This window comes from Callithrix jacchus, chromosome 9 (assembly GCF_049354715.1).
Source record: "Callithrix jacchus isolate 240 chromosome 9, calJac240_pri, whole genome shotgun sequence".
Taxonomy (NCBI): domain Eukaryota; kingdom Metazoa; phylum Chordata; class Mammalia; order Primates; family Cebidae; genus Callithrix; species Callithrix jacchus.
This window is the reverse complement of record NC_133510.1, coordinates 87,641,448-87,661,159: the sequence shown is the minus strand read 5'-3', so window position 1 is coordinate 87,661,159 and position 19,712 is coordinate 87,641,448. Positions and strand designations below refer to the sequence as shown.

General features: G+C 35.6%; 1 pseudogene; it reads left to right on the top strand.

Annotated features, from left to right (window-relative positions):
• The first annotated feature begins 3,563 nt into the window (after nt 1-3,563).
• LOC144577780 (small ribosomal subunit protein uS7m pseudogene) lies at nt 3,564-8,086 on the top strand (annotated as a pseudogene).
• The last annotated feature ends 11,626 nt before the right edge of the window (nt 8,087-19,712 follow it).

Here is a 19,712-nt window from a genome sequence, read left to right as displayed (position 1 = left end):
AAACATAGATCAAGTTTACAGTGCCTCAAATATTCCTGATTTCTAGAGAATTGTCACTATGTGATCTGTCTGGTAGCTCCCTGAAAAAGTCCCATTTGTAGGAATTGTCTTTATTTGAATGGACCCAGAGCTCACTCTATGGGATAAAAAAATTAGAAAAAAATCCCTAGGTAATTTCCCAAAAACAATCTGCAGCAATTATTTAACATCTCATCTATATGAGACAGTGATAGCAACTGGGACAAACAAAAGACTGGCCAAAATATCTGAAAAAGGAGATCTGGGAATCAGGTAACTATAAGAGTCTTGAAAAGCACTGAGATCTTTCTGATGATCTGACCCACATACATGTATAGAAATGTGTACTTGCGCAGGAAAGTTCTGCAGAATCACTAATCTTTTAACTCCAGCTGACTTTGAGACTCTGAATGATCAGTAAGGAAAGGCAAGAAGGCAGAGTTGTAAACTGCCAAAGCATTGATTCCATATTCTAACAAAAACACAGAATCAGTTAGCAAGGAGTGGAAAACTTACCGGATTAAGTCATCCAAAGATATCTCTGTCTAGTCATGACATAACCACTAAGATAGTCTTTTGAGTAGAGACTTCAAAAGCTGTACATGACAGGAAATACAGATTTTACAGAATAAGTCTAGGAAAACCACTAAAAGCCAGCAGCATTAGCCACATCAAAACATCAATAACAACCAGCTATGGATTTGATTTCCAAATTTGCCACATTATATGAATTAAAGTGCCCAGTTTTCAATTAAAAAATTATGAGACATGCAAAGAGACAGGAAAGGGTGGCCCCTACATAGAAAAACAGAAGTCAAAATAAACTATCCCTGAGGAAGTTCAGATGTGAACTTAACTAGGCAAAGTGTTTATATAAGCTATTATAAATATATTCAAGAAACTAAGGAAAAAACCTTTTCTAAAGAGTAAAAGTATGAGAACAATATTTCACATAATAGAACTTAGCCATAAAGTGAAATTATAAAAAGAAAGAAAGAAATATTTTGACATTCAATTCTGGTAAGTTCAATGTAAAATCTTAAAAAATCACTAGAAGTTTTGAATTGACAGAATAAAGAGTTAGTGAACTTGAAAGTTGGTAATGAGCTTATTCAGTCTAAATGTAAATGAAAAAGAATAAAGAAAAATGAACAGAGTCTCAGACACCTGTAGAACACCAATATACACATAATGGAAATCTTAGAAAGAGAGAGGGAGAGAAATGGGAAGAAAGAATATTTGAAAAGAAAATTCCAAAACGTCTCAAAAAATTTTATTTTTAGACAGAGTTTCACTCTGTTTCCCAGGCCAGAGTGCAATGGCAATCAGAGTTCACTGTAACCTCGATCTCCTGGGCCCAAGTAATTCTTTTGCCTCGAGCTCCCAAGCAACTGGGACTACAAGCACAAATTACTATGCCAGTTAATTTGCTATGATTAAAAATTTTAGCAGAGATGTAGTCTCACCATGTTTCCAAGGCTGGAACTCTAAAATCTGATGAAAAATGATCTCTATATTTAAAACATTTTAATGAACTTCAGGTAAGATAAACTCACGGAACTGCACCTAGACACAAAAGACACAAACTGTTGAAAGCCAAAGACATAAAGGATTCTTAAAAACAGTAAAAGAAGAAAAAGTTATCACATAAAATGAATCCTCAGTAATATTAATAACTGGTGTCTCATTACAAAAGGCATGTAGACCAGAATACAGTACAATGACATGTTCAAAGTTCTACAAGAAAATAAGTCAACCATAATTCTAGATCAAGCAAAACCATCCTTCAAAAATGAAGGGTAGGTATAGAGATTTTCATATAAATGAAAATTGAGAGTTTGTTGCTAGCAGACATATCTTACAAGAACTACTGAAGAAAATCCTTCAAATAGAAATAAAGACACTAAAATTTTACTTGAATTCACATCAAAAAGTAAATGGCAGCAGTAAGCTAACTACAGAGGTCAGTATAAATGAAAGTATAAATATATTTTTGTTTATAATTATTTTCCTCTTTTATCTGATTTAAAAATAATGGCTAAAGTATTAACATGAAACTGTATCAATGGGCTTGTAAGTATAAAGATGTAATAAGAACATAAAGAAGGGATAAAGAAATGGAACTCTATTCAAATAGACTTTTGTATACTATTATTGAAATCAAGTTGTTATTAATCTGAAATAAATTATTTAAGTTACTATTTTAATTGTAATGTTCAGAGTGTTCACTCAGAAAATAATCTTAAAAAATATGGTAAAAGAAACAAAGGGGTTTTAAATAGTACATATTAATTTAGTACAAAAGAAAACAGTAATGGAAGAACAGAGGAAGAAAAATACATAAGACATATATAGAAAAATAGTAAAATGGCAGCTCTATATCCTACTATGTTGGCAATTATAATAAATATAAATAAATTTAACTCTCCTATCAAAAGTCAGAAGTTAGTTGAATGAATTTTTGGAAAAACAACATGATCCAAATGTATGCTGTCTACCAGAGAAACATGTAAATTTAAACACACATATAAGTTGAAAGGATAAGGATAAAAAAACATACCATACAAGTAGTAAACCAAAAAGAGCTGGAGTGGCTATACTAATATCAGACAAGATATTAGTAAAGAATGAAAGAAGAGGCATTATTACTGATCTTATAGAAATACCTGAATTATAAGAATATTGTCAACAATTATATGTTAACAAATATTAAGGCAAAAAGTTGTTACTAGAAACAAAGAAGAACATTTAAATGAAAAGGTATAAACATGTATGGACCTAAAGATAGAGCTCCAAAATATATTTTTAAAAACTGACAGAATTGAAGGGAGAAATTGACAATTCAATAATAAATAATAGTGGGAGATACTATTAGCTCACTTTCAGTAATGGATAGAAAAACTAGGTAGAAATCAATACGAAAATGGAAGACTCGATCAACACTACAAATCAATGGTAACTAACAGATATTCCTAGAATACATTCTCAAGTGCACATGGCACATTCTCCAGGATAGACCATATGCTATTCCATAAAGCAAATCTCAATATATATAAAAGGAAGAAAAGCATATATCGTATGTTTTCTGACCATAATGGAATGAAATTAGAAATTAATAATGAAAGAAAATTTGGGAAATTCAAAAGAAGCAGAAATTTAAAAACACATTTCTAAATAACTAATCATTTAAAGAAGAAATAGCAAATTAGAAAATACCATAAGATAAATGAAAATAAACTCACAACATATATAAATCTACAGAATGCAGATAAAGCAGCCATTAGAAAGAAATTTATATTTCTAAATACCTACTTGTAAAAAATCTCAAATTTCAAGTAACAGAACTTTTCACCTGAAAAACTGGGAAAAGAAAAAGTTCAAAGGAAGTAGGAGAGGCATGATAAAGATTAAAGTGAAAATGAATTAAATTGAGATTAGAAAAACTATAAAAAGAATCAAACAAACTAAAAGTTGGCTTGATAAACAGATCAACAAAATGATAAAGTTTAGGTAGCCTGACACAAATCAAATCATAAAAGACTCAAATTAGGGGCCCTGCATGGGGGCTTGAGAGGAGCAAGTGCCGTCACTGAGTGCTGGGCCACACTGCGACGGATATTGGGAGGCCAAGTGTTTCCTTTTGGCTCTTCCCTTTGGATTCTGGAATGAGAAACTCTAACGTCCAGATCAGTGGAGTGAAACGCAGAGTAAGCACCTCGAGGAGTATTTTTCACCCGTTTCCCGTCACTTGCTTAGGCGCTGAGGGCAGTCTTTGTGTGGTCCTCGTAGCCAGCCAAGATGGCTGCCCACCGCAGTGAGGATTTCCAGAGGCTAACTCAGGTGAGGTGGAGCTGCTATAGTGCTGAATTCAAGGATCCCCTGATTGACAGGGAACATTATCGCAAGCCCGTGGAGAAGCTAACTGAGGAGAAATACGATAAGGAGCTCAAGAAGACTCAGCTCATCAAAGCTGCTCCAGCAGCAAAAACAAGTTCTGTGTTTGAAGACCCAGTCGTCAGTAAATTCAGCAACATGACGGTGAAAGGAGGAAACAAAATACTGGCCAGATCCCGCATGACTCAGACTCTGGAAGCTGTGAAAAGGAAGCAGTTTGAGAAGTACTATGCCCCTTCTGCAGAGGAACAGGCAACCACTGAACAGAACCCATACACCATCTTCCGCCAAGCACTGAAAAACTGTGAGCCTATGATTGGGCTGGTAACCATCCTCAGAGGAGGCCGTTTCTACCAGGTCACTGTACCCCTACCCGACCGACGTTGCTGCTTCCTGGCCATGAAGTGGATCATCACTGAGTGCCGGGAGAACAAGCATAGGTGGACTCTGATGCCGGAGAAACGGTCCACGAGCTGCTGGAGGCTTTTCATAACCAGGGCCCTGTGATCAAGAGAAAGCATGGCATGCACAAGATGGCTGAGGCCAACCGTGCCGTGGCCCACTACCGCTGGTGGTAGAGGCTCCAGGAACCCAGGGCCGGCTGCCGCAAGAAACAGTGTGAGCCACTGCACACTGAAAAATACCTGCGGTTAGGGATGTAGCTGCTTTGTAAGGGTGGGCAAGCCTCAGAAGAAAGATGGAGCAGTATATTTACTGTCCGGGAATCCTTTCTTTGAGACTAGCACTTGCTTTCTCTGCCACCATTGCCTTGTAAAGATCCCTCACTGTAAAGATCCCACATTGACTTGGGGATTTACTGCAGAAAACTCGGGGCCCAGTCTTCTCTCCCCTCAGCTTGGGGTCAACCTTTGGATATAAAAAGAAGCAGTTTTAGTATTAGAAAAGATTTATTGGAAAATTATCACGCTGATGTGGTATAGCATGTGGTGCAGTGCCAGCATTCATTGAAACTGGCTGGAGGAAATAGGCTTGTTTCCCGAGTTGTCCTTGTACAAAATGTATAAAAAGTAGTTTCTGGTGTGAAAAAGAAAAAGACTCAAATTAGTAAATCAGGAATAAAAAAAAAAGAGGCATTATTCCTGGTCTTATAGAAATGTATGAATTATAAGATAATATTATCAACAACTTACTGGAGCAGATATTCTAATAAAAAAAGGAAAAAAAGGTAATATTATCAACAACTATATGCCAACAAATCAGATAACCTGAATAAAATGGACAATGTTCTAAAAAGAAACAAATTACCAAAACAAATTAAAGAAGCAAAACATTGGAATACTCCTTTAACAAGTTGAAAAACTGAACTAATATTTTAAAAGCTACCTACAATGTAAAGCCTAGTCTCACATAGCATCACTGGTAAATTCTATCTGATATTCAAAAAAGAATAATATTTGTTCTCCATAAACTCTTCCAAAGCATAAAAGAGGAGGAAACACATTCCAGTTCATTCTATTAGGCTAGCATTACGTTGATACCAAAATCTGATAAAGACATCATGCAAATATCCTCAACAAAATACTAGCAAACCAAATGTTGGAACTTATAAAAAGGACTATGTACCATAGTCAAGTAGTATTTACCCCAGAAAGGTAAGTTTGACTTAACATCTGAAAATTAATCAATGTAATATACCATACTGATACAAATAAAAGACAAAAAACACATGGTCTTCTCAATATATGTAGGAAAAGCATTTGACAAAATCTCAAACCCTTTCCTGAGAAGACTCAACAAACCAGGAACAGAAGAGAATGTCTTCAACCTGACAAAGTTTAACCTCAATATCAAACCTGATAAAGAGCATCTAAGATTAATACAAAGCTGAAATCATACTTAATGGTGAAAAAAGAAAAAATGCTTTATTCTAAGGAAAAATTAATCACATTCACACTACTATCACATTGCATTGGTATCTAGGGTAATAAGGAAGAAAAACAAATAAAATACATCCAATTTTAAAGATAAATAAATAGGCTAGTCATGGTGGTTCATGCCTGTAATCCCAGCACTTTTGGGGGCTGAGGTGGGCAGATCACGAAGTCAAGAGATTGAGACCATCCTGGCCAACATAGTGAAACTCTGTCTCTACTAAAAATACAAAAATTATCTCAGCATGCTGGCGTGTGTGTGTAGTCCCAGCTACTCGGGAGGCTGAGGCAGGAGAATCATTTGAACCTGGGAGGTCAAGGCTGCAGTGAGCTGAAATCACGCCACTGGCAACACAGCAAGACTCTGTCTAAATAAATAAATAAACCACTATTTGCAGATAACATGATCTTTTATATCGAAAGTCCTCAGAAATCCCTAAAATGCTATTAGAAGTAAAAAGTGAGTTTATCAAAGTGGCAGAATGCAAGTTCAGTATACAAAATCAACTGCCTTCAAAGCCTGTAGTCCCAGCTACTTGGGAGGCTGAAGTAAAGGAACGGACTGAGTCCAGGAGTTTGAGCCTGTAGTGTGCTACAACCATGCCTATGAAAAGTCACTGCACTCCAGTCTGGCAATGTATGAAATAGTCTACACACACACACACACACGCACACACATGCATATGCACATACACATATACACAAAGTCACACACACAAAGTCTCTAAAGAAAAAAATCAATTGCCATCAAATAGATATAATTAAAAGTCTGATAATGAAATTAATAAAATAATTCCGTTGAAAATGTCATCAAAAGGATAAAATATTTAGCAATAATTTGAAAAGAATGAGTACAAGACTTGTATTCTAAAAACTGTCTAATACAACAGAAAGATCAATTGTACAATTAGAATGATATGATGATACCTTTGGGGATTAGAATGTATAATGATGCTTTGTAGCATGGGGCACATAGACCTTGTTTCTGGAATATCTAGAGGAATATATACCTGTTAAGTAGTCAGATGTAGTAATCCAAATTTCAAAAGGATGCTCAAGTTTAAAGACAGACATCTGCCAAACATTGCAATATAAAGCAAGTGGTTGAGCATTTTAAGGATAATAAAGAGTGGAACAGAGTGGTTAAGAGGAAACAGATCAGGATGGCTCTAAGAGAAAACAAAAGAAAGATTAAGGAGAAAGAGAATCCTAGCATCTACTTTTCTAATGTACACCAAAGGATTATACAATTTAAAAGAGAGTATCTTTTGGGTATGTCAAATATTCAATAAGAAATTAAAAACATTATTGGCCTTGAAAGATGCACCTACTGCAAAGTGATAAGAACAGAAAAAGTGCTGAAGTTGGGGTAAAAATGGGAAATAAATCAGTATATTTAGCTATCCCCACCCCATCCTGTGTTGTCATCAGATCTGATGAACGTCTCTAGTATGACACATTGCCTTAATGTTTTTGTTTTCATGCTTGTGACCTTTTTAGCAGTTGGGACCATATATTATTTATTTTGTATCCCCAATGCTTGGCCCTAACAGGTAACATAATATTGTTTATGTGGGTAAAACACACATTGGAAGATAATATTTGAAACAGAATTTATTGGATAATCAATTTGGAGACTTAAGCAGTAGCACATCATGTAGAACATTATTTGCCATAAATTCTTGCAGAATTTTGAATAGGAATGGCATGGCCATATTTATATTTTAGGAATATCACTCTGGCCAATTTAGGACACAGGAATAAGAAGGGTACACGACTGGCACTAGGGAAACCACATTATGACAGTACAGCCACTGCAAGAGACACTAAATAGCTGATCTTAATCATTGTTAATATGGGCAACAAAGAAGAAAACTGACAATGGATAGTTATAAAATATGTTGTCAAGCATTGCACGTAGACTTTATGTGGAAACTGATGCTGAAGAGGAATCAGGGGCGACCCCCAAGTATCTCTGTTCCTGACTGAATGGAAATGGAATAGCAGCCAATGGAAAGGACAATTAAAAAATGAGAGCTTGTTTTGTTAGGAACTTGTGGTCAGTTTTGACCTTCTTGAATTGGAAGTATCTGCAGGATATCCTTATTCAAGTGATGAGTAAGAAATAGGGATGAGTCTAAAACTAAAGGAATCATTTAGGTATCTTAAGCCAGCTACTTGTTTATAAATAAACTACTTCAAATGATTCATGTGCAGTTACATTACAATAGAATAAATGTAGAGATTGAAATGTAAAAACGTATACCCAGGGATCATGGTGCATTTAAATTGTGATTAAGATATTTTAAACCTTTTTGTAATGCTAAACATTTAAAATCACAGTATGTAAAGCCTAGAAAGAAAATTTTGAAATATATTTAATGTGTTATCATATACAGCTCTTGTTAAGGCTATGCTATGCCTGAGTTTCTTGCTCTCCAAATTTGAATGGCTTGGAATGATTATTAATTTGTGAACTAAAGAAGATTGAGAAATATGACCAGGAAGAAAAGGAAGATGATTAAGGAAAGTCTTTCATAAACATCTGATGATTACTTCAGGCATGCTTTAATTAGAGGCAATTTCTGGACAATGTTTGTATATAACTTACTTATTTAAGAGAGTTAGTTGACCATTAGTTTTAGTCTTAATATGGGTACTTATATCTTATAATTAAATCATTATTGATGCTTGAACATTTTAGTGTATAAGCATTAAACTGCATTTTTCAAATTGCTCAAATTATGAGTTAATGTGGCCTATCATTGCAAAATGTAATGAGAAGAAATTGAGTTTTAAAAATTAACAAAATAATCTTAAAATTCGGTCATACAGAACTTATTGTAATTATTTGATGTTCACATTATTTTCTTATCTCTGGTGCCATATTATAAGATTAATGTAAAAGAATAAAAAGGCAATAAAATAAGAGGAAGAGTCATATAAATATAAAATGTCCACAATGTTTGTTTAAAATCTGAAATAAAAAAACTGAAGGTGGCTTATGACTAATTTAGACAAAATCTGAAGTGAACTGAAGTGAGATGATTATTTATGGTCTTTATGATACATAGTGTGAATGTGTGTGTATATATGAGTACACAGATGCCTGTATATCAGTATATCTGTGTCCATCTGTATAGCCAACCATCCATCCACACACTTTTTTTTTTTTTTGCTCCAGAGATTTTTTTTTTTCTTGATAATGCAGTGCTGTCCTAGGCTCTGCTAAGGTTATTTCAGAGTATGTAACATGTATACTCTCTTTCTAAAATAATACAAATGCTTATGAAATCCTCCTGATCTCAAGCATTTTAGATAAAAATGGCGGGCCTGAACATCCTGTTTTCTGGGCAGACATATACTAACTCTTATGGCAAGCATGTTCTTGGCAGCAGTTATTGCTTCATATAACTAGAAATCCAGAAGTAGATCAGGCTGCAGAGTTGCCCTAAGTATATCCATGTGCTTCTCTGCAGTTCACCACCTTCCTTTCACCAGTTTCATCTTCATTTGATAAAAACAAAAGGATACAACATTTTGTAATGTTCAAAGCCACATTACAACATCTAGAAGAGGCATGTGAAAATTTTTTCTATAAGTCCCAGTGAAAATTTTTTATAGAAATCCCAGTGAACTTTCATTCCTGTGTCAGTTGACTGTGTTGTGGTAATTCCATAAGTGAATGGGTTAGACATGATAAAAATAAACACTGATGAATTCTATGGAAGTTATATTTTGCTGTGATAAATGCAGACAATATATTTTTGGCAGTGGGTACTGAGAAGGCACTGAGACAACTGGGATGTCTAAAACTGATGTTTTCCAGTGTTCCTGGTCATGATGGCAATGGTATTCTGTGTGTGATTCCAGATTATGACAAGTCCTGAGTGGGCTTATCAAGGGACTTACCTTAACATACCACCCTGAAGCTCTACTACACTTAGCTTAACCTCCCAAGCCTAAACCAGGAGGAAGCTGAAACTATGAATAGAGCAATAACAAGGGCAGAAGTCGAGGCAGCAATTAAGAGCCTACCACACAAAAAAAGCCCAGGTCCAGACAAGTTCACAGCCGAATTCTACCAGACACACAAAGAGAAGCTGGTACCATTTCTTCTGAAACTATTCCAAATAATCCAAAAAGAAGGAATCCTTCCCAAATCATTCTATGAGACCAATATCATCCTGATACCAAAACCCAGCAGAGACCCAACAAGAAAAGAAAACTTCAGGCCAATATCCATGATGAATATAGATGCAAAAATCTTCAATAAAATATTGGCAAGCTGATTGCAACAGCAAATCAAAAAACTTATCCATCATGATCAAGTAGGATTCATCCCAGGGATGCAAGGCTGGTTCAACATACGCAAGTCTATAAATGTAATTCACCACATAAACAGAACCAAAAACAAAAACCACATGATTATCTCAATTGATGCAGAGAAGGCATTCGACAAAATTCAACAGCCCTTTATGCTAAAAACCCTCAATAAACTCGGTATCGATGGAACTTATCTCAAAGTAATAAAAGCTATTTATGACAAACCAACAGCCAATATCATACATAATGGGCAAAAACTGGAAGCATTCCCTTTGAAATCCGGCACTAGACAAGGATGCCCTCTTTCACCACTCCTATTCAATATAGTACTGGAAGTTCTAGCCACAGCAATCAGGCAAGAAAAAGAAATAAAGGGTATTCAAATAGGAAAGGTGGAAGCCAAATTGTCTCTATTTGCAGATGACATGATAGTATACCTAAAAGACCCCATCGCCTCAGCCCAAAAACTCCTGAAACTGATAAGCACCTTCAGCAAAGTCTCAGGATATAAAATCAATGTGCAAAAATCACAAGCCTTCCTCTACACCAATAACAGACTTAAAGAGAGCCAAATCAAGAACGAACTGCCATTCACAATTGCTACAAAAAGAATAAAATACCTTGGAATACAACTCACAAGGAACATAAGGGACCTCTTCAGGGAAAACTACAAACCACTGCTCAACGAAATCAGAGAGGACACAAACAGATGGAGAAACATTCCATGTTCATGGTTAGGAAGAATTAATATCGTAAAAATGGCTATACTGCCCAAAGTAATTTACAGAATCAATGCTATACGCATCAAACTACCATTGAGTTTCTTCACAGAACTGGAAAAAACCACCATGAACTTCATATGGAACCAAAAGAGAGCCCGCATAGCCAAGTCAATTCTAAGCAAAAAGAACACAGCGGGGGGCATCACAGTACCGGATTTCAAACTATACTACAAGGCTACAGTAATCAAAACAACATGATACTGGTACCAAAACAGAGATATAGACCAATGGAACAGAACAGAGGCATCAGAGGCAACACAACATATCTACAACCATACAATCTTTGATAAGCCCGACAAAAACAAGCAATGGGGAAAGGATTTCCTGTTCAACAAATGGTGCTGGGAAAACTGGCTAGCCATGTGCAGAAAGCAGAAACTGGACCCCTTCCTGACACCTTACACTAAAATTAACTCCAGGTGGATTAAAGACTTAAACTTAAGACTTGGCACCATAAAAACCCTAGAAGGAAATCTAGGCAAACCATCCAGGACATAGGAGTAGGCAAGGACTTCATGAACAAAACACCAAAAGCATTGGCAACAAAAGCCAAATAAACAAATGGGACCTAATGAAACTCCACAGCTTCTGCACAGCAAAGGAAACAGTCTCTAGTGTGAATCAGCAACCAACAGAATGGGAAAAAATTTTTGCAGTTTACCCATCTGACAAAGGGCTGATATCCAGAATTTACAAAGAACTCAAATTTACAGGAAAAAAAAAAACAAGCCCATTCAAAATTGGGCAAAGGATATGAACAGACACTTTACGAAAGAAGACATATATGAGGTCAACAATCATATGGAAAAATGCTCATCGTCACTGGTCATCAGAGATGCAAATCGAAACCACATTGAGATTCCATCTCACGCCAGTTAGAATGGCGATCATTAAAAAATCTGGAGACAACAGATGCTGGAGAGGATGTGGAGAAAAAGGAACACTTTTACACTGTTGGTGGGAGTGTAAATTAGTCCAACCATTGTGGAAGACAGTGTGGCGATTCCTCAAGGCCTTAGAAATAGAAATTCCATTTGACCCAGCAATCCCATTACTGGGTATATATCCAAAGGACTATAAATCGTTCTACTATAAGGACACATGCACACGAATGTTCATTGCAGCACTGTTTACAATATCAAAGACCTGGAACCAACCCAAATGCCCATTGATGATAGACTGGATTGGGAAAATGTGGCACATATACACCATGGAATATTATGCAGCAATCAGAAATGATGAGTTCGTGTCGTTTGTAGGGACATGGATGAATCTGGAGAACATCATTCTCAGCAAACTGACACAAGAACAGAAAATGAAACACCGCATATTCTCACTCATAGGCGGGTGATGAAAAATGAGAACACATGGACACAGAGAGGGGAGTGCTAAACACTGGGGTCTATTGGGGGGAAAAGGGGAAGGCCAGTGGGAGGGGGAGGTGAGGAGGGATAGCTTGGGGAGAAATGCCAAATGTGGGTGAAGGGGAGAAAGCAAACAAAACACACTGCCATGTGCATACCTATGCAACTGTATTGCATGCTCTGCACATGTACCCCAAAACCTAAAATGCAAAAAAAAAAAAATGTTGCCATAATTGCTTCTAATCACCCATGTCACCTGGATTTAAAATGTGAATTTCAGATGTATTTTCTTAAAATGAAATGAGTATTATCTTTATATGTCTTGGACACATTACAAAATAGCCACTAGATATCACTCATGAGCAGTGCCTTATAGGTTTTATCTATCTGTGGGTATGCATTCTCTGATGTTGCCAGGGGACACCAGATACGACTACCTACTGACCAGAATCTATAATTCTACATTCCCATGCTTGAATCAAACCTGGTTATAAAACTACTCATTGGCTGAAAAAATGCAATGTTGTATTGCCACCAATAATTCTCAGTAATGCCTGCACTTTAGAATGACCCAAGAAATAAAAAATTACTAGTCAGAGGAGATGAAGTGAGGCCCTAACATCATTAGCTTAAAAAAAAACAAACAAACAAAAAAAAAAAAAAACCCTCCTGCTCACTCATTCTAATGTGCTGTCAGTATTGAGAACAAGAAGCTTAGATTACTCACAGCACCTATCTGAGCTGACAGGAATCTCACAAAGCAATGGGGTAATGTACTGGAAAATCATACATAGATAATGGAGATAACCAAAATGTCCAATATAGTAATATCACTTTAAACAATTCTTTATTTAATAGTATGAGTTTACCCAGATAAATGTTTGAAAAAATCAACATAAATGTTTTTGTCCCATTTCTTTCTCATTAATAATTTCTGTTAACTTTTGTTTAATTGTATTATTAGTTTTAAAAAATTATGTTCTCTGGGTAGCCTTATACACAGGCATATATTAACAGAGTATTAATAAGCTCCAAGACAACTTATTAGTGGATAAAGTAAACATTTATGGGATTGTGTAGAAAAGCCATTCATTTTCCCTTTCTTGAGAAATTTTTTTCTCACAAGTAAAATTTTAGAAAAACACTATGTTTATACTTTTGGAATTACCTATAATGTCTAATTATGTGTACCTGCTAGAATAATTAAAGTTTATTTTATTATAATCAAACATCTTTTTTATTTTGCATTTTCATAGAAAATTCCCCAGTTTAAATCTCACAAAAAGTGCTTTACTGTTGTATCTAAACAAAGTATAAAGCCGTCATCTGTTAAAATAAGATTGTGGCCCAGCGCGGTGGCTCAAGCCTGTAATCCCAGCACTTTGGGAGGCCGAGGAGGGTGGATCACGAGGTCAACAGATCGAGACCATCCTGGTCAACATGGTGAAACCCCGTCTCTACTAAAGATACAAAAAATTAGCTGGGCATGGTGGTGCGTGCCTGTAATCCCAGCTACTCAGGAGGCTGAGGCAGGAGAATTGCCTGAACCTAGGAGGCGGAGGGTGCGGTGAGCCGAGATCGCGCCATTGCACTCCAGCCTGGGTAACAAGAGCAAAACTCCGTCTCAAAATAAAACAAAAAAAAAAAATAATAATATTGTGCAAATTCTGTGTTAAGTGAAATGGATAGTTGTGAAGTTTTCATTTTATTGTCCTCATTTAATTTAGGTAATTTGTGTCATGAGAGTAATTTATGTAGAAACGTTTTTCAATTTAACAAAGACAAAAATTATGAAATGCATATCTTAAGAGCACAGTTATTATAGGAAGGAAAACTGGGCCATATCTCAACATCAAATTGGGAAAACAAAAACTAAACATATTGAACAGATATAGCATTGAATATCTCAAATCTTTTTTTTTTTTTTTTTGAGGCGGAGTTTCGCTCTTGTTACCCAGGCTGGAGTGCAATGGCGCAGTCTCGGCTCACCGCAACCTCCGCTTCCTGGGTTCAGGCAATTCTCCTGCCTCAGCCTCCCGAGTAGCTGGGATTACAGGCATGCGCCACCAAACCCAGCTAATTTTTTTGTATTTTTAGTAGAACGGGGTTTCACCATGTTGACCAGGATGGTCTGGATCTCTTGACCTCGTGATCCACCCACCTCGGCCTCCCAAAGTGCTGGGATTACAGGCGTGAGCCACCGCGCCCGGCCGAATATCTCAAATCTTAATGCCAGTCTCCATTTAGTTTTTAAGAGTTATGAAATTAGGAATTTTTTTATCTGTCAGCTGTGCTTTCTGGCTACAAATAGAAAGCAATTTCATAGTTGCCAATATTAAAAAAAAGAGAGAAGATTCTACTGTCTTGAAGAAGTCTAAATAATAGAATTATTTTCTTAGATTCATTATATTAATTGACATTTAATTTTTATTACATTAAAGTAAAATTGTCCTTTTATGATGTGAGAACATTTCCACTTGGTATGTGTGATTTTTAATTTATCTATGTATTATTCCTCCAATCTTTCTTCATCAAGTTATTCATTTGTTGAAAACAAAATGTTTTTCCATTTGGCTTTATATTTACAAATTTAATTTGATAAGTATTTAAGACATGTGAAAAGTCATCAGCCACACAGTTCTCTAATAAAGTGATAAAACCATTCTTTCAAAGATGCACATCACATAGCAAAACAGTAGAATCAGAAAGACAATGTTTATTAATTGTATTTTATAGTTTCAAATAAATTTATATATTTCATGTAAAAATTAAATTATTTTCTACTTCGTATCTAATTTTTCGTATTCTAAATAGGCTCAGGGAGATACATAATTTTTTATCACTTGGCATACATCAAAGATTTAAAACCAACTTCCACAAAACATACTCTTTATACATTTCTACTTATAGAATTGCTGTATTATCTAAATTCTAAGAGGAATAGAAAAAAGTTATTTTGCATGGATCATTTAAAATTCCATCAAAATCATAAAGGTATTGCATTCTTACCCAATGATCTAGAAGACAGGGACTCTTTATTTTCATTTTTAATCTTAGCATGCATTATGGTTTATAGTTACTGTCCCCAAAATGCTTAAGGTAGGAAGAAAGGAAAGGATAAAGGGAGAGGATGGGCAAAGGAAAGGAAGAAGAGAGAGTGAGAGAGAGAGAAGGAAGAAAGGGTAGAAGAGAGGAAGGAGGGAGGAAAGAAGAAAAGGAGGAAGAGAGGGAGGAGAAAGGGAAGAGAGAACGGGAGGGAGGAAAGAAGGAAGGCAAACTCCGCATGTATTCATGCTGCCCAGTCCTGCAATAGCAGTAGCATCCTCACTCAACTGTACCTGTTGAAATTCTCTCCATTGCTCAAGATCTGTTTTAAATCTGACTAATTTTATGATTTTTCTAATCATTCTCAAGTTAATGTGATTGCTTTTTCTTTCCTTTTCTTATTATGAGACGTAAGTTTTATGCATATCCTCCATCTCATGTCTGAGAGATAATTTATTTAGACAGTTTCTGCATAATTTTCTTTGTTCCTTTTTTTTCTTCCAACTTTTATTTTAGGTTCATGGGTACATGTGCAAGTTAGTTATATAGGTAAATTGCGTCTCGTGGGGGGTTGGCATACAGATTATTTCATTACCCAGGTAAACAAGCATAGTACCCAATATGTAGTTTTTCCATCTTCACTCTCTTTCCACTCTCCACCCTCAAGTAGGCCCTGGTGTCTATTGTTCCTGTGCCCATGTGTTCTTAATGTTTGTGGACTACTTATAAGTCAGATCATGCAGGACTTAGTTTCCTGTTCCTGTGTTTATTTGGTTAGGATAATGACTTCCAGCTCTATCCATGCTACTCCAAAGGACATGATCTTCTAAGGATAGTCTTTTATGTCTGTGTAGTATTCTGCGATGCATATGTACCACATTTTCTTTATCCAGTTCACTATTATGGGCATTTAGGTTGATTCCATGTCTTTGCTATTGTGAATAATGCTGCAGTGAACATACGTGGGTATGGGACAGAATTATTTATATTCTTTTGGGTGTATACCCAATAATGGGATTGCTAGGTTGAATGGTAGTTCTAAGTTCTTTGAGACATCTCCAAACAGCTTTCCGCAGTGGCTGAACTAGTTCACACTCCAACTTGCAATGTATGACTGTTCCCTTTCCTCTGCAACCTCACCAGTATCTGTTATTTTTTGACTTACTAATAGCCATTTTTTCTGGTGTGAGATGGTATCTCACTGTGGTTTTGATTTGTATTTCTCTAATGATTAGTGATGCTAATTTTTTTATTTGTTTGTTGGTTGCATGTATATCTTTTTTTTTTTTTTGAACTGTCTGTTCATATCATTTGCCTATTTTTTAATGGGGTTGTTTGGTTTTGCTTGTTAATTTAAGTTCGTTATAGATCCTGGATATTAGACTTTTGTCAAATTCATAGTTTGCAAATATTTTCTCCCATTTTGTATGTTGTCTGTTTATTGATAGTTTCTTTAGTTGAATTAGGTCCCATTTGTCAATTTTTATTTTAGTTTCCACTGCTTTTGGCATCTTCATCATGAAATCATTGCCAGTGCCTATATTTAATATGGTATTTTCTAGATTTTCTTCTATGGCTTTTATAGTGTTAGGTTTTACATCTAAGTCTTTAATCCACATTGAGTTGATTTTTTGTAAATGGTGAAGGAAGGGGTCCCATATTAATCTTCTGCATATGATTAGTCAGTTATGCCAGTACCGCTCATTGAATAGGAAATTCTTTCTTCTCTACATCTGAGCTTACTTCTGTGTAGATTTTACTCTCAGGCAACCTCTCGGCTAACAGCAATTTCAAGTTATTATGTGCCCATCATGGAACAGTTGTTCATGTGCAGTGGAGTAGTGGATTTGTGTTTTGTTTTGTTTTTCTGGTTAGCCTGTATTATGTGCTCACCTCTGTGGTGGGGTAGTTAGGGCTTATTAATAGTCAACTCTACCAGCAACACATGGTATAAGAAAGAGAGTCTGGTCACAGTGGTTCACACCTGTAATCCCAGCACTTTTGGAGGCCAAGGCAGGTGGATCACTTGAGGTCAGGAGTTCCAGACCAGCCTGGCCAACATGGCGAAACCCCTTCTCTATTTAAGTCGCAAAAATTAGCCAGGGCTGGTGGTGTCTACCTGTAATCCCAGCTACTTGGGAGGCTGAGGCAGGAGAATCACTTCAACCTGGAAGGCAGAGGCTGCAGCGAGTCTAGACTGCACTGCTGCATTCCAGCCTGGGTGATAGAGAGTCTATGCCCCCAAACAAGGTGGAGGGAATCACTCTTAAAGAAACTGATGTTGGATAAAGAAAAAATATATATCAGATACAAACTATATATTTCATTGTAGATCATATATAAGCCAATGAATAAATATCAACCACATAGATGGATAAATAAATGCTTTTCTGCTACTATAAATGATTGTCTTGTAATATCAAGCACACATTCAGCTGAAAAGGGGAGCATGTCTTAGCATAAAGTGACTCATACCATGAGAAGGTTTGAACATTTCAATTTATTTAGAAATCTTCATTCCATTTTGCCTAAGTGCCTTATGATAGGATATTGATATTAAACTCATTTTACCCAAGTACAGCTTTCTTAATATTTTCCAACATTTGATTAAACTTGTAAAAATTTTTCTGGAAGCATGATTTATATTTTAAAGGAAATGTGTGCCAGGTTTGTTGGGTTGGGTTATAGCTTAATTAAAAAAATTAAAAAGAGATTATAAAGTGAAAAAAAAGTGTAAGCACAATCTGACAGACACAATATTGCTCCATAAGTTTACACTGAACTTACTGCAGTCATTTTTTCACATCCTCAAGTGGCCAAATAATTTCAAATATTATTTCACAACACAAATAACATAAAGAAAAATGTTGTATAGGTAGTATTATTTAATTTGGTTTTATTTGTACTTGCCTGATCAGTTTGCATTTTTGACTTTATGAAACATTTTGCATATCCTGACATCCTTAGCAATTAAATTTTAACAAATTATTAAAGAGAGGTTTACATTTCAAAATAAAAGTAACCATTGGAGTTGTCAATCTTTTGAGATTGTATCAAAAAGGATATTATTCTTTTACAATGTTTCCAATGCCTAAGGCTACTGTCAGCTTCTGTTTCTAGACATAATGCATTTGAGTTCTGACAACCTGCCACACTAACACTGTCTTAAGGTGACAACAGTGAGTCATTTACCAAATTTTTGGCTGAAAGCACTAGCTAGGTGGCATTGTTAATAAATCCCTTTTTTAATGTATACTGGACTTGACAACATGTTTGTAGCAATTTTCTTCTTTCCCTGGAGAATGTCAATCACAGGATTTGTTTTCACAAACATCATTTGCAGCTTTGTATTTAATGAACAACACATTTTCCTAACAGAGTGGAATCTATGTATTTGCAGCAGTGTTTATGGAGAATTCTGTTGGGTATATAAGAAGATCTCTACATTTTCTTACATGCACGTAAAGGATGGTAACAAGGTTGGTTTGCAAAATACCAAGCTTCCTGTATTGTATTGTACAGGTAAATAACATGTCCATGCTGCTAGCCTCCTCTTTCAATACTGTCTATAGATATCTGCCTATAAAATCATACTCTGTGTCCATTTTCAGACAGTGAGAGTGTTGAGAATAAAATCAAACAATTACTTTAACATCTGGGTCTAGAACACAAGGTTAGGAATATAGATTATGTAGAAATTCCTTTTGAAATTGGTTGGTGGGTGATAAAAGTTACAAATACAAATGTTGGGGACTTTAGAGATTGTGATGTTAATACAGTATAGGAAACAAAAATCATAGAATCTGGATAATGTTTGATACTGTTATGTCGCTCAATGAAACTAGCTGAAACTGATTGTGAAAACACAGTCATTTGTTTTCATTTCCTGCCACATCTCCACAATCATAAAACAGTATTGTATTGAATTTCAAAAATCAAGCTACTTTCATGGGTAAAAATATGTGTGAATATCTGCTGTTCCTTTATTATAAATCCACGTACCTCCTCTGTGGATTAAAACTAGGTTGGACTGTGGTTTCTCTTCAGATCATATAAATCTTTTGACTTTTAAAACTAGGCTGGAAATCGTAATTACCACAAAACTTATAAAAATTTCCTAAATCAGGGTAGAATAAACCAACTCAAAATTTATTCTAGAGTGAACTCCTATGTCTTTATGTTTTGGTGCTGATTGCTATTTTTTCTAGCAATATTATTTACTAGCTATATTATTTCTAGCTATATATTATTTACCTTATATCTAAACTAATTGATTATTTGTACTAAAATTAGCCCAAGATTTAGGAAGACTGCAATTTTTTTCTTCAAATTTCAAAATATGGGAACATTAAAGAATTTTGTCCTCCCCACTCCCACCCTAAATGAATTAC